This window comes from Danio rerio, chromosome 13 (genome assembly GCF_049306965.1).
Source record: "Danio rerio strain Tuebingen ecotype United States chromosome 13, GRCz12tu, whole genome shotgun sequence".
Taxonomy (NCBI): domain Eukaryota; kingdom Metazoa; phylum Chordata; class Actinopteri; order Cypriniformes; family Danionidae; genus Danio; species Danio rerio.
Genome location: NC_133188.1, coordinates 4,045,818 through 4,068,643, shown reverse-complemented (window position 1 = coordinate 4,068,643; position 22,826 = coordinate 4,045,818). Strand labels below are relative to the sequence as shown.

Here is a 22,826-nt window from a genome sequence, read left to right as displayed (position 1 = left end):
GTTTCTCTTGAGGTTTTTAATCCTTCACTTTCGCCAATTGGTGAAGTTTTTTCCTCACCGCTGTCGCCACTGGCTTGCATGGTTCGGGATCTTTAGAGCTGCGCATCGATGGATTTGCTCTTCAGTGTTTGGACTCTCAGTAGTCACTATTAAACCACCCTGAACTGAGCTAAACTGAACTTTAACTCTGAAAAATGAACTACACCGTTTCAATTTACTATGATCTTCTATGTGAAGCTGCTTTGACACAATTTACATTGTAAAAGCGCTACAGAAATAAAAGTGAATTTAATGATTTAAAATATGTTTCATTATGTCTAAAACAATTACAAATAACATGCATATACTTTAAACACACTCAAATTGGCACCGTTTCACAAAGTTCTAATACAAAGTACACATAAACATACTTTAAGACATAATAAAATCAATATGTTCTCTGTAAATACATTAAAATGCATAAATAGTAAGCTTGAGTTCGAGCATATTTTTTTTAAATAATGCTATTACGCATATTTTTTTACAAATGTACCTGTAGTTTACTTTATAATAAATACATTAAAATACAGACCAACACATTTAGAATGCACTTTAAGTATGTTATTTGTGCTAATTGTGCTTTAAACCTACTATCTACATTTCAAGTACATTTGTAATGTATTTTAGAGCACTTCTTTTTCACCTGGGTCAACAGAGAATTGAATGTGTAAAGGTTTGGAACCACTTGAGGGAGAACAAATTATGAGTATGAACGTTCATACACACCATAACAATACGTTTGTGGATATGAATATGTGTCACTTCCTGCTAGTATTAACTTCTCATCATGTAGACCCGAGGTTTCCTCAGTTAAAAATAAGTGTCATCATCATCATCGCTCTTTCCTCCTGATGATCCCAGCATTCCTGCACTCCGGGACGAGCAGCGAACGCGTCGCGTCGGGATTCCTGAGGATTACCCGGCGTGCCCCGCGGGAAAGATGGCGCTGAACGGGAGAGGATGGAGATAACTTTTATCTGAAATCTGGAACAGCGGATATCCACACCTGCCATCTGCGGTAACACTTTAACTCCTCGCCCAGAGATAGCGGCGAGAGGACGCGGGATCGGAGATCGCTCCTGACGGCGCGAGCGAGGATATTTTAGCCGCCGTTAGCAAGAGTGTTAGCCTGCGAGGAGGAGAAGAAGAAGGAAAAGCGGGCAAAGTTTATTCAGTTTGAGCAGGAGTCAAGACTGATCGACACCGAACTCTGGATTTAACTGCGGAAAATTACCGGAGACAGGTAAGAAGTTAATAAATCGATTTACCTTCCTAATTCTGGTCTATTTTGCAGCATGTACTATGAAATGTATTTTCATATAATGTTGAAATACGCGATCGGTCACCGTTCAGATGAACTGATAAACACACCCAGCAGTGCTGTATTAAAGCAAAATCGTGTATTAAGAGCTGTGTTGTGCTTCTCTAAAGGCACCAGTGGTTGGATATGAGATTAGAGACGGTTGCTAATCTTAAAAGTGTCGATGTCAGGTGTTTTACGCGTCTGTATTCGGCGAGTCCGTCATGGCCATGGGCAGTGAAAACAAACCCTTCGGCCAGTGGATACTCTGTCTTTAACATTCACATGCTTCGTGATTTGAAACACACAAACATTTAATGTTTAAATGCCTTTTTTGATCTCTTCAGCGCATATATAACCTTACTCCTATTAATGCTACCAGCTGGATCCTGTTGTGCAACCGATCCTGTTACACGGGCTTCTTTAATACTAGACTGCTTAGCTGGTTGATCTATCTAGATGATGATGATGATGATGGTGATTGCGTCCTAAAGCGACGGGGATTATCATTTTATTCACGTGTCCTAGCATGAAATAGTGTAACTTGTTTGGATGCTACTGGGAAGAAGATACGGTGGGATATTTCGATGAATATTATCTATGCTGATATAACTCCATCATGGACACATCGCAGGTAACGATCACGAGCACAGGTTGTCACGATCGCCAAACATTGGTTGATGGTTATTAGTTGTGATATAGATAATTGTGATTGATTCTCTGGTTTGTTAAAGAGGCGTGCAGTGCATGCGTAATGCGCCTTAATAACACTTTACAATAGGGCTGTATTGGTTAATATTAGTTAATAGTTGATGTATTCACTAACACGAGCGAACAAGGTATTCATCACACTGTTTATTCATGTTAGTTGAGGTTAGTTAAGGGAGATAGAGTTGTTCGTTGTCAGTTTGTGTGCATTAACTCAAGTATAAGTTTGGATTTTAATAATGTATTAGTAAATATTGAACTATGATTAATAAATGCTGCACAAGTATTGTCCATACTTGGTTCATGTTAGTAAGTACGTTAACTTATAAAATCATATTGTAAAGTGTGACCAATAAATCTTAGGACAGATTCCTTTTATTTATGTCTATCCCTAACTTCTGATTTCTTTTTATAGTTAAAAACAGGTGAAATATTTCTTATTGCAGCCTTTTTGGTTCAGCTTCTGCAACAGCACCAAATTAAATATTGAAATTTATTTTTTGTTTTAACAACTTTTTTATTGTCACTTTTGTTTTTGAAGACCAACAATTGCTTGTATTGAAATTAATTGAAATCACTACAGGTTTGTTGGCATATGATCACATAAAAAACTAACAGCCAAAAAAACAACTAAATTAATTGATGTCTGTTGTTAAAAACGCCATCTAGAGCGCCATCTGTGGTTAAAAACTAGCATAGAGCGTCGTTTGCTGTTAAAATATAGCCTAGAGCGCCATCTCTTGTTAAAAACTAGTATAGAGCGCCGTCTCTTGGTAAAAACTAGCCAAGAGCGCTGTCTGTTGTTAAAAACTAGCATAGAGCACTGTCTCTTGTTAAAACTAGCATAGAGCACCGTTTCTTGTTAAAAACTAGTCTAGAGTGCTGTCTGTTGTTAAAAAACTAGCCTAGAGCGCCGTCTCTTGGTAAAAACTAGCCTAGAGCGCCATCTGTTGTTAAAAACTAGTCTAGAGCAGCGTCTCTTGTTAAAAACTAGCCTAGAGCGCCGTCTCTTGTTAAAAACTAGCCTAGAGCGCCGTCTCTTATTAAAAACTAGCCTAGAGCGCCGTCTCTTGGTAAAAACTAGCCTAGAGCGCCGTCTCTTGTTAAAAACTAGCCTCTAGCGTTGTCTGTTGTTAAAAACTAGCCTAGAGTGCCGTCTGTTGTGTAAAACTAGCCTTGAGCGTCGTCTGTTGTTAAAAACTAGCATAGAGCACCATCTTTTGCAAAAAACTAGCCTAGAGCACCGTCTCTTGTTAAAAACTAGCCCAGAGCACCCTCTGTTGTTTTAAACTAGCTTAGACCACCGTCTGCTATTAAAAACTAGCTTAGAGCGCCGTCTGTTGTTAGAAACTAGCCTAGAGCATCGTCTGCTGTTAAAAATGAACCTAGAGCACCGTCTCTTGGTAAAAACTAGCCTAGAGTGCCGTCTGTTGTTAGAAACTAGCCTAGAGCATCGTCTGCTGTTAAAAACTAGCCTAGAGCGCCGTCTGCTGTTAGAAACTAGCCGAGAGCACCGTCTGCTGTTAAAAACTAGCCTAGAGTGCTGTCTGCTGTTAGAAACTAGCCTAGAGCTTCGTCTCTTGTTAAAAGCTAGCCTCGAGCATCGTCTGTTGTTAAAAACTAGCCTAGAGTGCCGTTTGCTGTCAAAAACTAGCATAGAGCGTTGTCTGTTGTTAAAAACTAGCATAGAGCGCCGTCTGCTGTTAACAACTTGCATAGAGCACTGTCTGTTGTTAAAAACTAGCGTAGAGCGTTGTCTGTTGTCAAAAACTAACCTAGAGCGCCATCTGCTGTTAAATGCTAGTGCAGATCGCAGTCTGCTATTAAAAACTAGCCCAGAGCGTCGTCTGTAACTCTGAATTGATTCCAAAGAAAATTGCGATGCATTTCAAAAATCGAAGAATCAATCCTTGTTTCACAGCACATTGATTTACAACCTGTATGCAGGAATCATATTCAGTTTTAGCTTTAAATCCCCAACAGCGGGCAACACGAATCACTAATCCAGCTCTGTGTATAATGTAGATCAGCTCCCTGATGTTAGTGTCTCAAAATTCACTGAGCTGTTGACCTAGACAGTATATTTCGGACATTATAGAGCTGTGTGTTAGTAGTTGATCAGTGTACCATGTTTAATAGTCAACAGACGTTTCTTTTCTCGTGCTCTGAAACTGCTTCAGAGTATGTCGTGGTACTTTTGGTCCTGTTTTTGTTAGTGAGGGCAGCTCACTGGGTAAAGACCAAGATTGTGTGGATGTCTGTCAGCTGACGTGGAATAAACAGTGTGTTGGTGTGTAATTCTTGCTTGATATGAGAGTTTAGCTGCTCCTTTATATCTCTTTCTGCTTTTGTAGAGCACACTTAAATGAGTTTGCTGCCTTCTCAGTCATTACTTGCAGATGGGTAATGTCGATAAACAATTAGTTAAGTGCTATTTTTTTAAGAGCTGAACGTGTTTCTGATAAGGGCTGAGCTGTCAGACTTGAGGCTGAATTATATTTACTTGGGGTGTCACGATTTAGATTTTTAATTGAAATCGATCAAAATTTATGCTCAATTTCGATTATCGAATCAAAAAATAGAATCGTCCATGCTGCCACGCCCCCATGTCACGTCAGCTTGGCTTGCCAAGCGGGAAAAAAACAGGCTTGTTGAAGTGCTTGTTAAACTGCAGAAGCAGGAGACCCGTCGACAGAGCTTAAACCCTCTCCTCTTTCAATAAAGTTGGCGGTGTGAAAGCATTTTGGATTTCCAGTGAGTTATGTTGACAACGTTCGTGTTGTTGAAAAAAAAAAAACACAGTTTTGCAAGCTCTGCTATGTACGCATTACGTACGGTTTGTCCGATAGACAACACCGGCATCGCGATCCTCCGCCCGCCCCCGTTGCAAATCCTCTCGCGAAAAGTACACACTCAGGCCCTGTTTACACTGTCTTTGTTTTTAAATGGCATTTTAGAACGACAACGATTTGACATCCACAGTGGCGTGTAGCATTTCTGAGCAGCTCTCCTTCCTCTACCTCTGAAAAGGCACATCACGTGACCACAAAGCTATGCGCTCGAGACAGCAGGTCCAGGCAGTCAGAGGACTGCTTCAATCTTTCACTCACTTGTACTTAGTCATTTTAGCGAACACCTCAGATACTGTTGGCTGGTTCCTGTTGGTTGTGTGTCTTTTTTACCGACGCCATTATAACGACACAGATCACTGCCTATTCACGAGTCCCGCAGAAAAAAATGATTGACAGGTGGTAATTATGTGTGTATCTTGCCTTTATTCATTTACTGTATGGTTTGTTTATGGGTAAAACAAAGACCATCCAGGTCAGGTAGTTTAAACGGTAGGCTACAAATAATTAATTGGTCATTAATTAATTAATTATTCATAATCGAAAATCGAATCGTGCCTTTAGAATCAAAAATGTAATCGAATCGAGGATTTGGAGGATCGTGACAACCTTAATATTTACCCATGGCACATGCCTTTCAGGTAACCGTGCATTTATACTTCTGCCTTCTGTTTCTCTTTTGCTAAAGGCTGATTTATACTTCTGCGTCAAACGCCGGCGTATGCTACGGTGCTGACGCATAGCCCTTCGCCGTGGCCGTCGGCTTCGCTGACGTGCACCTCTCAAAAAATGTAACTACACGTCGCAACGACGTGCAGCGTAAGCTCTGTGATTGGTCGGCTTGGTAGCGCTGACGAGTCTGGGCGGGACCGAGAGCCGCGTGAATGGTGCGAGCCTGATGGAGCGATTGTTTACAAGTGTGGAGTCCCGTGAAGGAGCTCCGGATGGAAAGTTTTGTTTTGTGTTTACCTCATAGTTAAAGTTGTTGCACGTCCGCTGGTTCCTGCTTCAAAATGAGCGAGTTTGAGCCACTTGTACATCCCGGAAGTGTTCAGGAAAAGCAAAACAACAGCGAACTTGACACAGAGGAACATTTACACCTCACTGCCAACTAGCGTTTCGGAAGTGTTAATGCAGACCAACAGAGACAGCGTGCAGAAGTATAAATGCACAGCTACACGCGTTGCATGCGCCGTGGGTTACGCCGGTCACTTGACGCAGAAGTATAAACCAGGCTTAAATGCTAGCCTAAAGTGTATCATTTTGGCGTAATAATTCTAAATCTGTTCCTGGATAGCAGTTGCTTACTTATTTTCTCACTGAATTCTCATGAACAGTTTCATAAACTCAGCTGTGCTGATGCAGTAAATACAGGACTGAAGGTCAGCGACCTTTTCTCCCTTGCGTTGTTGTTGGTTCACTAAAAACATCCTTTGGGTTTTTGCAGCATTTTGCATTCTCTCTCATCTGGCTCCAAATGCAGAACGTGTGGGCTCTGTTAGCACCTCACACACACACACACACTGACTCTTAAAGCTGCCGGTGACTGCTGGATTTGTGCTAGGCCGTGTCGTATGATAGCACAGACCCCCGTGGAGGTTTATCAATTAGGAAACAGCCAGTGTGAAAATGTTTGGGGAGGGATTTGTTAAAAGATTACTCTGTCAAATGCCGCTGTGTGTTGCTGGGCTTAGCTGAAGAGATATGGGGTTTTGTGCGCAGTCTGGAGCGTTTAATTGGGAAAAGGTCCGATAATTACTGGACGATTGATGTCTTTAGGTCATCCTCCGTTAAATAAGATGTAATGATCAAAAGGCTTTGTGCCGGTTATCAGGTTCTGTTTGCTCCTTCTACAGTAAAAGTTGAAAGCTTTGTTTGCAGTCCTTTACTAAAGTGTGATTTTGATTTATTTTATTTATTTATTTATTTATTTTTATTTCTTTGTTTTAAAGGGCACAAAATCTTATGCTAATATGCGCAGTTGCTTGGCTGTGTCGTGTGATTTTGTTTAGTCTGTTCTGTTCTGATGGTCACCTTCAACATGCATATTCAGTTCGGTGAAAGTTTTTTTTTTGCTTTAAATACAACACAAAGCAGGGCTGTTTGAGATGACCTTGGCAGTCGGAATTGGCTTAGAATTTCAGATACACTCTATTCATCAGCTTTTGCCCACACACTGCATGGCCTTTCACTTAGAAAGATGTCAGACAGTCTTTTTTTGACGCAACCATTTGAATGCTTTTAATAAAATAAACAGAACTGTTGTTGTGGCTGTATGGACCAGATACCTGTGACTTTTCTCAGAAATGCACAGATTCTTGACTGTTTTTGGTGTTTGTAGTTTATCTCATTCCAACCTGCATGAAGTAGTTTTCATCAAACAACGTACTGTTTCTAAATATTTCCCAAATGATGTTTAACAGAGCAAGAAATTTTTATCAGTATTTTCTTTAGTGTTTTTTCTTCTGGAGAAAGTCTTATTTGTTATATTTCGGCTAGAGCAAAAGCAGTTTTTTTAAACCATTTTAAGGTCAAAATTATGAGCCCTCTTATGAATTATTTGTTTACGATTATCTATAGAAGTGGCCCCCAAACATTGGGCTGAATCAATTGTTACCAGGCCGCACAAGAAATCATTAATCATAAATTTTATTTGTCATCTGAGTCTGAACAGTCTTTATTTTGAAATCTTTATTTTGAAAAATTACCGTATTCTCTTAGTTACATCTCTGCAGTGCCGGCCCGTCCAACAAGCAATATAGGCAGTCGCCTTGGACCCTGAGTTTCTTGAAGGGTTCCATGACCGCTATTCTTGCACACTCGCGTTCACTGTTCCATGTTTTATTTGTATTTTTATATGTCATACTTGTATAGTTTATTTTTTTAAATTAATCTTTTCTGGCTTTATTTATGTTCTAGGGACTTAGTTGAAATTTCTCAGTGTACCTACAGCTGCAGAGACAGACAATGCTGCTACAGATGAAGTTTTTCATAGTGCTCCTGCTGAGAAAGGAATATATATATATATATATATATATATATATATATATATATATATATATATATATATATATATATATATATATATATATATATATATAACATATTATAGAGATGCAACAATACAGTTAGCCCACGGTTCAATACATACCTCAGTTTTTTTAACATGGTTTTCGGTTCGGTTCGGTTCTCATGGCTTGACGTTTTTTTTTTTTTTATACTATAGTCAATAGGAACAGTAAGAGGTTAGTGAGAAAAAAATTAAAATGATTTATTGCAATACTCATTGTGTTTTACCTAAAAGCCAAGAAAAGTACACTAGTTCCTAGCGTATTGTTAAAAAAAATGAACACTAAAATCTCACAGCCGCTGGTAGCCCATGTACAAACTGGGGAACACATAAAATCCCACACTTTGAAAGTAAACATACATGTGAAATTAATAAAGATAACTTGCCCATTTGAAATAAACATATTTGTACTGATGTAAACATAAATAAACCATCTTAATTATCTCGACGCTGAAAAAATGTGAGACTGTAGTCTGTAATGCAGATCGAGTGCTTTTATAAAATGACTAAAGCCCACATCTCCAATCACCGAAAACGGCTGCAAATCTTCAGCAATAAACACCCGCAACCCCTTTGTTATTTTTCCGTGTCTCTCGGAACCAGTTGGGTATGTTTGCTTGAAAGATCTAGCGAGCGATTGTTGCTATTTGGAGGACTTTATTACCTTCTCTGCTATTCTGCATACAGACAGTGATATTGATGGCGCTGCAGATGTGCAGTCATGGTTATACGTGTAAAACAATGCTTGCTTACAGGTATTTTTTGTTCAAGGTTTTTCTTTTATTGGCATTATACTTACCGGAAAAACCGAAATGTCCCCACACCGCAGATTTGAAAGACGCCGGTGCTTTCTCATAATGTTGCCTCACTTTGCCTCACTTGTGTATAGCTTTCACTGATATTGTACACTGGTAGTATTTAGTTTATATTGCACAACTACATAAAAGCACAATTAACATGTTTTTCTTTCATCAAAGTAGTTCATATAATTCAAGATGTTGTGTCTTGTTCAATCTGTGCGCTTTATTTATTTTTAAAGTTACTTGTGTTTTATTTTATTTAGACTTACACTAGTGGGCCCAGTTTTTTATTATCTCGCCTAGGGCCCCTCAACCCTATTAGTTGGCAATGCATCCTTGTCACTTGAACAACAAAATGTAACCCACAACTGGTGTTAACAAAATAAGTGAGAAACAGATTCAGGAGCGCTAATAATTTTGACTTCAACTGTATATATCATGGTAGTACTATGTTTTTTTGTGCTGCTTATGGTTATCATTTAGGCTCTAGTCCACCTTGAAGGCAGCACACTCTTTCCTTTATGGTAGTCGTAATATTTTAAAGCTGTCATACTGAATTTTCTGCATTAATTTTTTCGTGTGCGGCCTAAACGTTGCAGTGCTTTGGAAGCTCCTCTGGAATTTGCTCAAATCTATTTTTTTTTTGAACAGGAGGGAGCGAGAGTCGTGTGGAAACATTCCTCTGCTTGGCTGAGCTCCCATGCTGGTGGAAACGGGGCTCCTCAGCATTCACCAGCGTTCAGTTCTTGTGCAAATTTACCCTCCGCCTGCTTGCTCCCATTGTCAGCCTGTCAAGTCTGTTTTTATGTTTGTTGCTTGAATCCAATTATCCACGACCTGCAACATAGCCTGCACCTTTTCTTCTGCTGCAGACACCGGTTGCTGATTCTTTCCTCCATCTCCGTCTCTTTAAAGGGAGACCTATTATACCCCTTTTTACAAGATAAGTCACTAGAGTGTGTACATGAAGTTTCAGCTCAAAATACCACACAAATAATGTTTAGAACTGTTTAAAACCGCCCCTTGTAGGGTTTGAGCTGAATTGTGCTTTTTTTAATGACTGTCGCTTTAAATTCAAATGCGATTGGGGGGTTTCAAAAGAGGGTGGAGCTACAAATGCCTGTGTGTCAGCATAGTGGCAGATTCAAAACAGGACTAATGGTATCTCTGTGAAAAACTGAGATGTCTGAGAAGAGCGCAGTCTATGGAGACTACATTGTTTATTTGCGCGTTCTAAAGATGTAGTTTAACTGAATTATAATTTCGTGATGCATCATTTCGTAAGAATTAATAAAGCGAAACTTACTTAGGGTGCTTTCACACCTGTGAATCGATTCAGTTGTTTTGAAACAGAGATTACAAATGTTACATTGTTGCTCTTTGCTCTTGGAGCGGTTCGCTTTCACATGGCAAAGTTTCTAATCGGACCAAAAGAGCTAAAACAAGTCACGTGCGAGTAAACTCTCCTTACATTGGTCAGAGTTTCAGGGTTTATTTTGCAGCGTCCCGCTAAGCTGTCAGGAGAGGTGGTGGTTTGGTGGTGATTGACAGGGTGCGCGCGCGTGACGTGTCTGAGGAGAGATGCGGTGGGGAGGGGTGAGAAGGGTGCGCGACAATGCCTATTTGGGGACCGGGAGGGAGACGCGAGATTACCGGGAGATTTGCTGGCATCCAAAGACTCGCGAAACTTCCCGCCCTACTCATAATTCTCTTTTCATATAGCCGTATGCCTATTACATATCCATAAAACACTGTGATATAACCGCGCTCGGATCGGATCGCTTTCTCACTGCAATCAAACCACTCCAGGGTTCGTTTCAATCGAGCCGAGACCACCTCACTCAAGTGATCTCGGAGCGATTACTTTGGCGCGAGACAGCGCGATTGCCCTGTTCACATATGCCAAACGAACCGTGATAACTGGGAAAACGAGACAGGTTCCGAAACAAAAGTGTAGGTGTGAAAGCACCCTTACATTTATTTGTGCTTTTTGGTCATACTAGGAGGTAGGGTTGCACTGCTTACCGGTACTATGGTAGTATCGCAATGGTTCCAAAATACTGGTGGTGCCACTGTATTTTGTAAAGGCAGTATTGTCATTATTCAAGTCATTTGGTGAAATAATTTTAGTCATATCGCAATGTCTGATTTTTTTCCCAATATCGTGCAGCCCTAACGGAAACCCAATTAAAGGTATCCAATGAGCCAGACTGTCCTATATTAGGCCTGGTTGACTTTCCTATGAGCTCAAGTCTCCAGCTCTCTCCTGTTCCTCCTCGCTTGTTTCTTCTCTTACCTGCTCTTGTTTTTGCCTGTGGTGTTCAGAGAAACCAGAGTGCTAATCCTCACCACACATGAGGCCAGACTGCGCACACACCAGCTGCTCGAAAGAGCTTAGCTTATTTAGATATCTCAATGGCAGGTGGCTGTAGCCCACCGCTTCACCGCTCAGGTCATAAAGAGTCCCGCAGACCCCCGCTTTCCAGACAGCATCAGGTCCAAGCTGATCTACTTATATTGGAATTGTCTTTAAGGCACTTGCATTGGAAAGTCCTGCTGCGTTTTCTACTGAAAAGTGCTGCTGGTCTTCAAGGACATTTCATAACGCTCCATATTTCAGCAAGTCTGTTTGCGTGTGGACGGCATTGCATGTCTCCCCTACTTCATTATTATGCATTGTTAAAGAGACAGTTTATTAAAAATATCATTTTTATTTACTAGAGCTGGGTATTTATACAGATTTTAATATAAAATAAATTAAACAAAAAAATATAATAAAATAAAAATAAGTCTTAAAGAGAATCTTAAACTTTATAGATTACATTTTTGAAAGTGTGTGCAATGTTAAAGTGCGTACACTGAGCAATCAAAGCAAACTTTAGGGCAGGGGCAGCCAACCCTGCTCCTGGAGATCTACCATCCTGCAGTTTTCAGTTGCAACCCATATCAAACACACCTGCCTGTAATTATCAAGTGCTGTTCATGTCCTAGTTAATTGGTTCAGGTGTGTTTGATCAGGGTAGGAGCTAAACTCTGCAGGAAGGTCGATCTCCAGGAACTGGGTTGAGCACTCCTTCTTTAAGGTGTCAATAATAACGATACAGTAAACCTCAAACTCTATAAACAAACATTATGATAATCAAATCTGAGCTTTCAAGTTAAAGAACCAACAATCATTATTCAAATACATATAGCAACATTACAAATTGTGAAGTTGGATGACTACATTAACCCCTGTGCTGAAAACTCTTTCAAATGGGTAGCTGGTGGCTGGGATGCACAAGAAAAGAAACCAAAAAGCCTCTCTGGCGACATCCTTGCATCCTTTTTTTATTCACAAGTGCGTCATTGCTGCTATACGGCACTCATTTTTACATGTGTTGTCATTCTGACCTGAGGTGGCAATGACGCTAGGGCTGTACGATTAATCGGAATCGCAATCGCGATTTGAAACATTGCGATTAGCTAATCGAAAGAGGCCGCGGTATAAAATGTATATTAATTAACTTCCCCCATCCAGAGCAAATGCGTTACTGCCGTCTGTGTGTTACAGTCCTACTAGCCAGTTGAGTGAGCACACTTTCATTCTGCCCAATCAGAATTGCGCAACCGATATGCGGAAGGCCCACAATGAGAAAGGAACAAACAGGAAAGCGCAAACAAATGTTAAAGTGCAGTTTAAAGGCTTATCTGGGATAATTAGGCAATTGTATAATCATTGGACAAATTGGACAAGAGACTCAGTCGCTGTCAAGTTATGCAGAGCTGTATGACTTTACAAATTTTGGTTATTACAATATTATAAAGTATCACAACTATAACAATATTAACCGCAACACTATATAAGATTGTGACGGTATGATAACCTTAGTTAAAACTATCACGGTTTCATGGTATCGCAATATTGTGATTACTGCTTCAAAATATATTCCTTTAAAATGTTTGTGTAAAAAAAAAAAAAACTTTTTTCCCTATTGAACACAATATATTTTCTTTTAAGAAATATTTAAAATATTTAGAAACAGTAGCTTTTGATGTGGAGGGTCCTTTTCTGCTGGAGATATTGTTTCCCTAAAAAAAAAACAAAGTAGTCGACCTTGACTTTTCCAAACAGTGGTAAACCTTGAACCTGGTTATTGTCCCATGCCTAGTTGCGCACAATATGCAGCTGATTCGCAGTCGTTGCCTGTGGTGCGCCTCGTGTACACTGAAAAAATTATTCAGAGATGATTCCTTGGATTTACTCAATTTTTTTACGTTAAGTGGTTGTAAACAATTTATTTGTGTTGAATTTAAACAAACAAATTAAGTTGAACATTATTAAACTTAATGTGTTTGTTAAAATTTAACACAAATAAATTGTTTGCAACAGTTCTGCATGCAACACTTTTTTTCAGTGTATTTGGAACGTAAAAGCAAGTGTTCGGTGTGAACGGCTCTAATAATATTGACCTTAAATTTTATTTATTTATTTTTTTTAATTCTAGCCAAAATAAAAACAAAGCTTTTTCCAGAAGAAAAAAATATAGGAAACACTGTGTAAAACCTCTTGCTCTATTAAATATATTTTGGGAAATATTTTGGAAAAAAAATCACAGCAGGGCGAATAATTTTGACTTCAGTATGCTGTTGCACTGATTATAAGAAATAACGTCATTTTTATTTTTGGTGAACTAACCCTTTAAGTGAAAATCTAGCTGTAGCATCTCAAGATCACATTAGCATGACATGTCGATTGCTTTTGCACCTCTTTAGTACGTAATCTCAATGATCCTCCAGCTCACAACAGGCAGTTCATTGACTCACATCCCCGTCTTCCCTCTTCCTGTTCCTCCTTCAGTGTCTTGCTCAGTTTTTCTCCTGACGTCAGCACGTTTTTCTATTTTTATCCCCAGTGGACATTTTTTTCTTTGAGGTATAATTAATATCTCTTGTTCCTGAGCCTTTGAGGGTTGGGTTTTGTAAGTTCTGTCACTCACTAAAAGGTCATACCGGTGTTGGATACCTTTATAGGAGACTGTATTTAGCTTGCATGAACAGAATGGCCTATTTCAGTCAGTGTTGCCCCAGAGCTTATGTTGCAGGTGCAGCAGACATCTTTGGTTTTCCAGTTGACACAGTTGAGTGTTTGGCATTCCACTAGTGAGACAGTCTTGCAGTTTTTGTCCTCATGAAGAAACGCGAGCCTGACCTGTACTTGACACCTTGGCTAAATACAGTATCTAGAGCTGTGGAAAGAATTTAGACCAAAACACTGTTCTGTAAATGAGTAGTTCACGTGAATAAATACAATGTTGATGTGGTTTTAAACTCAATATGATTCTCACACAAAAACAGATGTAAGTTTGTTTTTATCACTTATTGAACTGAATTTTTTTTTTCTAACACTCACCGGCCACTTTATTAGGTACACCTTACTAGTACCAGGTTGGACCCCTTTTGCCCTTCAAACTGCCTTAATCCTTCAAGGCATAGATTAAACAAGGTACTGGAAATATTACTTTAGAGATTAGTGTAAACGGGGCCTTATTCTGAACATTCTCTGTAAACCCTAGAGATGGTTGTGTGTGAAAATCCCAGTAGATCAGCAGTATCTGAAATACTCAGACCAGCCCGTCTGACACCAACAACCATGCTGCGATCTTAAATCTCGTTTTTTCCCCATTCTGATGCTCGGTTTGAACTGCAGCAGATCGTCTGGACCATGTCCACATGCCTAAATGCATTGAGTTGCTGCCATGTGATTGGCTGATTAGAAATTTGCATTACAAACAGTTAACAGGTGTACCTAATAAAGTGGCCGGCGAGTGTTTTCATATATCTCCAAAACATTTTGGACCTATGGCTCACTGATAATTGTTTTAAATATTCGTCATTACAATTATGCCCAAAATAATCGTGATTACAATCTTTCCCAAAATCGAGCCGACCTAATATGACGACTCCTATGATATCTTGTTTTCTCTACGCTTTGAGCATTCAAAATCCCATTTGTGAGTGAATATTGAGCTGGGCTATTAGACTGGCTTCTGCCTGCAGGTATGGAAATAAATGAAACCATCTAAAGGCAATAAATGAAAGAGCTTTATTCAGGATTACAAGTGTCCATGTCTAATATTCTCTCTGGCCTCTGAGGTATTTTCAGAGGTGATTCCTATCCGAAGCGATGCTACATTTCCCACATGACTCCTGGGGTTCACTGGCAATATTGTAGCGCTGATGAAAGAGGGTCTGTGTTGTCAGGACCGCCATTCACTGCATGGGATTTGTATTTACAAGCCTGGCCACAGAAGCCCACTGATCCTCCAGAGTGTGAGAGAGAAGCTTCAGGACTGAATCTCCCTCCCACTTCGGAAGCTTGATTCACAGACACAGGAAATCACTCACTGTTGCCCCGAGCTCTGTCTGCATTCATACACCGAGCTCTTCTGGGACTTCCTGGCATTCAGCTCTAACATGGCATGGGCTGAGACTGTCCAGATCTACCAGCCAGCCTCTTTCTCTGCTGTTTTCTGTCATGAAGGATTACAATTCTGACAGTGAGCGATGATAGAAACGTCAAGCTGTTGGAAGAGAAAGCAAGCTGAATTGATTTTTCAGGAGTTGCAAAGCAAATCCACATTTTGGAGCTACTCTTTCGCTCAAACTGTTAGTCCATGTCCACATGTACATGTTTTTTTTTTAATAAAAGCAGAATTCTCAGCCATCTGTCCACATAAAAACACACTGTGATGCATGTTAACACCAGCCACGATATATTTCAAGAACTTTCAAGCCTCCCAGTCGTTGACTGCATCCGAAATCGCCTACTACTCAATCTGTACTGCATTTGAATTTCAACCTACTTGGCCGTTAGAAAAGTACCTTCTATGTTGTATGAATGTGAGTGGTATGAATGGAACTCGTACGTACTACATCCGCCATTTTGCTATTGACCTATCCGTGACAAGTGCGTCGCTTTACTCCCATTCATAAATTCTCTCGGGGCATCATGGGATAGCATAGCACCCGTTCGATGCGCACTTCAGAATCTTGCCAGAGTAGAAGTATTGTGAACAACTTCTATGAAAACATATAGAGGAACACTTTCGCATGTCGAGACGTACATAATATGTTTGTGTGCCGGCGCTCACCGGTTGCTTCACGTGCATACGCGACGCGTCAAGCAACTGAAGGAAGCAGAGCTTGAAGGTAAACAAACAACGGCTCATCATAAGCATCTTATCGATAATTATTTACAAAGTCGGCTTTATAAAGGAACATAGAAACTGACTTACATCTAGCAGCTAAATGAGTCTGGAAAAATATTTAAAGGCTTTTATCTTCATTAACAGTGCGGACGTGAATCTACGCTTGAGTCACTGGGCGTTGCGGGCACTGTTATACAATGGTTCAGATCTTACCTCTCTGACAGGTCATTCAGGGTGTCTTGGAGGGGAGAGGTGTCCAACCTCTCAAGAAAAAAGGTTAATTTCAAGCCCTGTACTGCGTTTTTGTGTGAACAAACAGCAAAAAAAAAAAAACATTTAGAAAAAAAACTGTGATTTGTGTGGACAGAGCCTAAATATTGTTGGCTAATGCTAACTGCTAACGCTGTTATGTCCATCACAATTGGCTGGCTCAAACAAGCAGACTGCATTTGCGCTTAATTCTGTGAGTGCCACATAAATTACACACTTCATCTGCTTCCTACCATGAGAAAATGTTTTGGATGTTGTAGAGTGGGCACTCATTTGTCGCTGCTGGAAGGAGGTTTTTGGCAGCGCTGATGTACCGCGGTGACTCTGGACGCCTCCAGCAGCCCCTGCACTCCTGTCTGAATATTCCCACAGTTAGGAAGTTCATAATGAAGGCCAATCAAGTTCAAGCACTCAAATCTAGTGGAGGGATCAATGTCTGTCATGAAGCGTTTTTCATGGCGCAGCACTTTCCGTCATCCTTAAAGCATGTCTTGTGCACCCATCACTCGCTCTGAAAGCCAGTGTATAAATAGACAGATATAAATCAATAAACCTTCTGGGAAATGAAGACGTGTTTTTCATTCACTAAGGAAGCTCGCTTCTCAGAGAGCCTTATTTTTAGCATTGCTTTGGGTAAAATGTGATATCAGTGAATTAGACCTATGACGTCATTCATTGTATTACAAATATTTTTTAGTGTATGATATGCTTTGTCCTAGGGAGCAACAATTAACTAATTTCACCATTAACCGCACTTGAATTTGTCTCGGTTAATTAATTGTAAAGGCTTCTTAACGCCACGTTTCTGAAAAGAACAAACCTTCTGCAACTAAACAGAGTTATGCCAACTGTGTACTAGTTTAAAGTTTCGAGCTCGCACACAAAGGCTAAAACGCATGCACATTGGATTAACTATAGCTGAGGCTATTAAACTTAGTTGTAAGGGCTGTTCACGTTACGTCTTTTGCGCACGCAAGTTCTTTATTTCCAATGAAGGCGCAACTTGTGTGCGCAATCTGCGCATATTGGGAGTGACTCACTTGCGGCTACGCGCTCACGCTTTCCAGGCGTACCTAGTTAAAAGGTCACGAGCGCATTATTCAAATTTTTTATTTAATTATTTATTCATTCATTGTTCTGTAATTTATTTTTAGTGTAAAATTACTTGTTTAAATGCCAAAAACTTTTTTTAACTTGTTTTTTAAATCCAAATAGAAAAATGAACTATTGTTAGTTTTGTTATTGTTATTTTGTGCTTAATTATTTGATTACTGAGCAGCAATAAATAACACTTTAGATAAAACCGGAGTTTTCATGTGATTTTTCTCAACTAGTAGTGTTTTGAAATGAATGATTGAATAATAATTATGGTAACCATTAATTTGTTGTTATTCCTTAGCCTAATCGTACAACCAAAATCTATAATTGGTGCATCTCTAATTGATATTTTTAGAAGAGCTCAATATTTGGCCGAGATCCTAAACTATTTGAAAATCTGGAATTTGATTGTTCAAAAAAAAATCGAAATACTGCAAAAATCAACTTTTAAAGTTGTCCAAAATATACCTCTTAGGAATGCATTGTATTAATATGAAATTGAGTTTTGATGCATGTTAATAATAAATGGTAATATATAAATTTAATATGTTAATAATATCTTTTTAATTAACAGTTTTCATATTTTGCTGTAACTCTGATGCAAGTTTTATTCATGGAGAAAATTAAAGCATTGCGATGTTTGGGTGTTCTTTGTTTGTCTGCAGTGATTAGTCTACCAAAATGTGTATATTCCATACAAAGTATGTAGCTGATTGGTCAGGTCTTACTTGCGGCATTCATAAAGATGTTTTCAACTGGGCCCGCCTGGAAGGTGTGAGCGTGTTTCTCCCAATATGCGCATGCATATCACATGCCTCCATTGGAAATAACGAAATAGCGCATGATATCTTATTTTCAATAATGGGATTTAAAAAAATAAGGGATACACCAACTGATATTTTTATATTTACAGAAGGAGATTTACTAAATAACTTCATGAAACATGATCTTAATATTCCAATGCTTTTTGGCGTAAAAGAAGAAAAGCTGATCATTTTAACCCACACAATGTAAGTCTTGTGATTCGGCGTCATAAATATTCAAGCTAGAACTGATCTCTTTTGGAAGAGCTCAGCTTTGCTTCTCATACCTCAGTGGTTTTAGATATGCTACAGTCTGTCATGGTGGATTTCCAGAAACTCTCTTAACAAACCTTACTGTGGCGGTCAGGTTCCTGACTGCCGGTGCGTAAAACCTGGAAAACAGTTGATTTGTTTTCTGTTTATTCCACATCTACTCATTCCCCGCTCCCTCTCGCTTTTATTCTTTCAGCACAGTCATGATTCTCAATATGTCCGTCTTTAGTTCGGAGCTCACCGAGAGCCCTTTCTAATTAAACTAGTCTCAGAGACGCAGACTGTGGAAATATCTGTTGAATAACTCCTGGAGACCGACTGTTTCTGCCACATCGTTTCTCCTCCAAAGAGCGCAGTGGTGCAGAGAAACTGATGAAGAGGGAAAGCGCTAGGCCTGCACAATATATAGTTTTAGCATTGATATCGCAATGTGTCCATCCACAATAGTCACATTGCAGGATTTGCAATGTTGAATTGGGATTAGGGTTGCACGGTATTAAAAAAAAATCTGACATTGCAATATTTTCTGCAATATATATTGTGATAAGAATACAATTTCATCATATCGCTTGACTGGCTCTATTTGGGAAAGAAATAACATTAATTTAAATTAATTGTGGTGATTTTGTAAGAGTATGTATAAAAATAATCCGCTTGTTAGATGTGATGTCATGCGAAGCGACTTCAGGGTCCAAGCCTTCTATAAAACTGAATGGGGAGACTCATCAAATTCATTCATTCATTTTCTTTTCGGCTTAGTCCCTTTATTAATCAGGGGTCGCCACAGCGGAATGAACCGCCAACTTATCCAGCATGCGTTTTAAGCAGCGAATGCCCTTCCAGCTGTAACCCATCACTGGGAAACATCCACACACACACACTCATACACTACGGTCAATTTTAGCTTTCCCAATTCACAACATACCTGTAACACAAGTCTTTAGACTTGTGGGGGAAACCGGAGCACCCAGAGGAAAGCCACACGAATACGAGGAGAACATGCAAACTCCACACAGAAATGTCAACAGACCCAGTCAAGGCTCGAACCAGCGACCTTCTTGCTGTGAGGCGAACATGCTACCCACTGCGCCACCATGCAGCTGACTCGTCAAGTGGTATTAGTAAATTTAATAATAGTAAATATATATATGTGTGTGTGTGTGTGTGTGTGTATATGTGTGTGTGTGTGTATGTGTGTGTGTGTATATATATGCGTGTGTGTGTGTGTGTGTGTATGTGTGTGTGTGTATATATGTGTGCGTGTATGTGTGTGTGTGTGTGTGTGTGTATATATGTGTGTGTGTGTGTGTGTGTATATATATATGTATGTATGTATGTATGTATGTATATATATATATATATATATGTATGTATGTATGTATGTATGTATATATATGTATATATATATGTGTATATGTATATATATATATATATATGTGCCTAGTATCCGATGGCCAGAAAGTAAAATTTTTTTTATAAATTGTTAATTTTAGTATTTGTAATGCAGCAAGTCCAGAGACTGTTGTGTACGCTATGATTTTATATAAAATTCACTTTAATTTGTGATTAGACTTAAAAAGTGGCCATAAACGAATATTTTCTCTAGCGGCTCGGACCCGGAAACAGTATTCCAAATGTCACCGATCATCACGACTTAACCAGCAGATTGTTATACCTCCGGACTCAAGAATGAAGTAACAAAACCAAATGAAGATCCAAACCAGAAAATCTAATCAATTGAAATATTTTTAATAAAAATTAATTGAAATGATGTAGAAATATAAAGAAAACAAAACAAAAACCTCCAAAGCTGAGGAGGAAAGGATGAACGCCCGCATTCTAATTTTCTGGGTATTTAACCAAACGCACATCACCTGCAACATTCCACACCCGGTCCAAACGCAATTACGGCACAACACCGCACCTGTTCAAAACACTCCAGAAAACACCAGATCACAGAACACCTCTATCTAATGGATACTGTACAGGATCGCTAGAGCCGTAACATTGCAAGCAAAACAAATACAACAAAGCAATGAAGAAGTAACATAAACAGTGCTTTGTGGTTTTCCAGTATCAAACAGCATTCAGGTACAGAAACCATACAAACTACCTGACAAAATTCTTGTCGTCGATCCCAGTTGTAAGAGCAACAAATAATAACTTGACTTCTATTTGATTATTTGGAAAAGTGGTAGAAGGTAGATTATTCTGATGAATCATCTGTTGAACTGCATCCCAATCATCACCAAAACTGCAGAAGACCTACTAGAGCATGGACCCAGGATTCTCAGAGAAATCAGTCAAGTTTGGTGAAGGAAAAATCATGGTTTGGGGTTACATTCAGTATGGGGGTGTGTGAGATCTGCAGAGTGGATGGCAGCATCAACAGCCTGAGGTATCAAGACATTTGTGCTGCCCATTACATTACAAACCACAGGAGAGGGACAATTCTCCAGCAGGATAGCGCTCCTTCTCATACTTCAGCCTCCACATCAAAGCTCCTGAAAGCAAAGAAGGTCAAGGTGCTACAGGATTGGCCAGCCCTGTCACCAGATATGAACATTATTGAGCATGTGTGGGGTAGGATGAAGGAGGAGGCATTGAAGCTAAATCCAAAGAATCTTGATGAGCTCTGGGAGTCCTGCAAGAACGCTTTCTTTGCCATTCTAGATGACAGTCAGACCTTGATCATGATCTGATAATGCAATTCAAAAACAAATAAACAGGAAAAATAAAACCAAGAATCACAAAATACAGAAAACTGCAAATTTACAGATATTTTGTAGAAAGCGCTGATGTTTGTAAGTTAAGCAGGCGGATGTACGAGAGATGTGACTTCACACTTACATGGGAGTCTCCATCTGTTGTGGATCTTGGCTTTTCTCTGGACACACAGATCTACAGTATCAGTTTGGCTATGCTTCTGTACGGTTCACTCACTGTCTCTTGCAGGATGTCGACATGCATTCCCTCTACTCTGGAAAAGACAGAAAATATTACTTTACAAGCTGTGTTGTAAATCAGTGGTTCCCTGGGCCGTGGACTGGTCTGTGGATCAATTGGTACCGGGCTGCACAAGAAATCATTTATTATCTGAATCAGAATCTAAATCATTTATTATCTGAATTTATTATCTGGATCTTTTATTTTGAAAAATTACCTCTTAATGACCCCGGTTACATCTCAGTCACTTGAGTACCCAAATTTTACCCACAAGCTAGCAAAATGAATATTTCCAATGGAGGCACATGAACACGTTTGCGCCTTCAAGGGCAATTCAGAATCCTGCGAGCGCACCGCAAGTCACGTGACAAGAACTGACCAATCAGCTGCATGTTTTGTATGGAATATACACATTTCGGTTGACTGATTATCAAACACAGAACACCAAAACACTGCGGTGCTTTTTACTTTTTTTCCATAAACAAAACTTGTATCAGAGTTGCAGCAATGTTTTGTCAGCCTTTCATCCTCTGAGAAAACGGTTGATGGTCACCTAGCCAGCTACATTAACCCACCCCTTGGGCCATGGTAAAATTGTCAAGCGTTGGAGACCACTGTTCTAAATGAATCATATAAACATTAGCATAATAGAAATTAAAATTAAAATCACAACTGATTCATTTACACAAGTAAATAAGTAGATTCAATGATGGGCTGAAAAATCTGAGGAAATCTGCAAATCATAAAGATATTTCCACAGATTTTTTGCTCGTCATTGAGTCCATTTATTTATTTATTTGTCAGGGACAGTGCATGTTAATTAGCATTGCTGCAAATGCACCAGAACTAGCCAGAAGGCAGTTATTTTTATCTGTACTTCTGTGAATTTGTGCAAATATATATATATATATATATATATATATATATATATATATATATATATGTATATATATATATATATATATATATATATGTATATATATATGTATATATATATGTATATTAAGGGTGTCACGATCCTCCAAATCCTCGATTCGATTACATTTTCGATTCTGAAGGCACGATTTGATTCGATTATCGATTATGAATAATTAATTAATTAATGACCAATTAATTATTTGTAGCCTACCGTTTAAACTACCTGACCTGCATGGTCTTTGTTTTACCCATAAACAAATCATACAGTAAATGAATAAAGGCAAGATACACACATAATTACCACCTGTCAATCACTTTTTCTGCAGGACTCGTGAATAGGCAGTGATCTGTGTCGTTATAATGGCGTCGGTAAAAAAGTCGCACAACCAACAGGAACCAGCCAACAGTATCTGAGGTGTTCGCTAAAATGACAAAGTACAAGTGAGTGAAAGATTGAAGCAGTCCTCTGACTGCCTGGACCTGCTGTCTCGAGCGCATGGCTGTGTGTGCGTCTGTGTCTGTGTGGTCACGTGATGTGCACTTTCAGAGGTAGAGAGGAAGG

At 39.3% G+C, this 22,826-nt stretch overlaps 1 protein-coding gene across 6 annotated transcripts in view; it reads left to right on the top strand.

Annotated features, from left to right (window-relative positions):
• Nucleotides 1-710: 710 nt before the first annotated feature.
• The window catches only part of tjap1 (tight junction associated protein 1 (peripheral)), a 155,632-nt gene continuing 133,516 nt past the window's right edge, over nucleotides 711-22,826 (top strand). For 3 of the 6 annotated variants that reach the window (XM_068212900.1, XM_068212899.2, XM_021480930.3), the window contains exon 1: nucleotides 957-1,282. The gene's annotated coding sequence lies outside the window, so the exon portion shown is untranslated. Of the gene's footprint in view, nucleotides 1,283-1,737; nucleotides 1,974-22,826 lie in introns of those variants that run through there. The other 3 variants (NM_001365539.1, XM_073919796.1, XM_073919795.1) reach the window with 3 other exon arrangements.